This window comes from Eptatretus burgeri, chromosome 4 (assembly GCF_056783735.1).
Source record: "Eptatretus burgeri isolate ZD-2024b chromosome 4, Ebu_testis_v1, whole genome shotgun sequence".
Taxonomy (NCBI): Eukaryota; Metazoa; Chordata; class Myxini; order Myxiniformes; family Myxinidae; genus Eptatretus; species Eptatretus burgeri.
The window spans coordinates 117446666-117448572 of record NC_140964.1 but is presented as its reverse complement, the minus strand read 5'-3'; the positions used below and the strand labels follow the sequence as shown (position 1 = coordinate 117448572).

Sequence of the window (1907 nt, the reverse complement as noted above, 5' to 3'; positions counted from 1 at the left end):
TCCAACCACCCTCGAGTCTCTCTAACCCAGTGGTTCCCAACCTGTGGTTCGCAAGCCCTTTCAGGCTCAACCTTAAAAAAAAATGATTTGGCCTGATACATCTGGGAACCCTGACACACACTTGGCACTGGCAGTTATCCCGCTGCCTCCATACTGTGAATGTGTAGGTGTCTTAGCACTCGTCTGTGTTTCCCTTCACTTGTTATTATATTGTATCTTTTTTTATTTTTTTATTTCTATATTTCTTTATTTATTTCTTGACTAATTTTTTTTTCCCCAGGATTTGACAACATGCGGAAGTGAAAGTATGACCCAACATCCATAAAGTATGGTTTCATAGCAATTGAACATGGAGGAGAAGCTCTTCCGCAGTGTGTGGTCTGCATGAAGTCCCTTTGCAATGAGGCCATGAAACCCAGCCTGCTCAGACGTCATCTTGAGACAAACCACGCGGACAAGGACCGAGATCAGAGCTACTTCCAGCGACGTGGCGAGAACGTAACTTGGCGAGGACAAGACTGGCCAGGTCTACCAGAAGGGGGCAGGGATTGTCAAAGCATCCTATGAAGTCGCTCTCCCGGTGGCCAGAAACATGAAGGCGCATACCATTGCAGAGTCTCTCGTCATGCCATCGGCAAAGATCTTGGTCAGGCACGTGATTGGAGAGGAGGCTGTGGCGAAGTTGGACAGTGTGTCCCTCTCGAACAACACTGTACAGCGCCGTATCGAGGAAATGTCAGGTGACATTGCTGACCAAGTGATTGCGGGAGTGAGAGCCTCAAAGTTTGGGTTTGCAATCCAACTCAATGAATCGACGGATGTCACCAACTGCTGTCAACTACTTGTCTACGTTGCCTTCACACAGAATAATACTGTGAAGACTGAGCTGCTGCTGACCCAGGAGCTATCCAGTACAATGAAAAGAAAGGATGTTTTCAACCTTTTGGATAATTTCTTCAAGCATAATGAACTGGATTAGGGAAAGTTGGTCGGATGCACGACAGATGGGGCTCCGTCTCTGCTCGGTCGAAAGTCAGGGTTTCAAGCCTATGTGAAAGCTGTGTCACCAAACGCCATCGGTGTCCATAGTTTCATACACAGATTCGCCCTTAGCACGAAGGTACTCCCTCCAAATCTGTTATCATGCTTGAACCGATTAATCAAAATAGTTAATTTCATCAAAACATCCGCCCTGAATACTCGGCTGTTAAAACTGCTCTGTGAAGATCTCGGCTCCGACCACACCTGTCTCCTCTACCACACAGAGGTTCGCTGGCTCTCCCGGGGGAATACGACGAGGCGTCTCTTTGAACTGAGGGATCAACTCCTCGTATTCTTCACGGAGAAAGAACACGATTTTCAAAAAGATCTGGAGGACGAGGAGTTTATCTCAAGGTTGACCTACCTGTCGGACATTTTTGGGGTCTTCAACCACTTAAACCTGTCGTTCCAAGGGCCCAACTGCACTGTCTCAGACTTCATCTCGAAGCTGGGATCATTTGTCCAGAAGTTGGACCTCTGGATCAAGAACGTGGAAAGAAAACGCTACGGAATGTTCGAACTCCTGACTTCCCTTGAGAGCGAGCCCAATGATGAATTTTCCCAATAAATCGTCCGTCACCTCTCACTGCTCAAGACCGAGTTTATGCATTACTTCCAGAACATTACATGTTATGCCTACATCACCAATCCTTTTTCCGTTGAACCAGGCGATCTGCCTGTCGGGACCGGGGAACAAGAGGAGCTCATAGATATCCAGGCTGACGAAACAGCAAAGACGAAGCACAAGGAATGCTCTCCTATGAACTTCTGGGTGACCATGGCCTCCTCGTACCCGACACAAGCCCGTCACACTGTTCCCCAGCTACTGATTTTCCCCTCTACGTGGGAGTGCGAGCAGGGGTTCT

The 1907-nt window shown here is 48.0% G+C and overlaps 1 pseudogene; it reads left to right on the top strand.

The window, feature by feature from the left end:
- Positions 1-384: 384 nt before the first annotated feature.
- Positions 385-1609, top strand: LOC147028952 (zinc finger BED domain-containing protein 5-like; annotated as a pseudogene).
- The last annotated feature ends 298 nt before the right edge of the window (positions 1610-1907 follow it).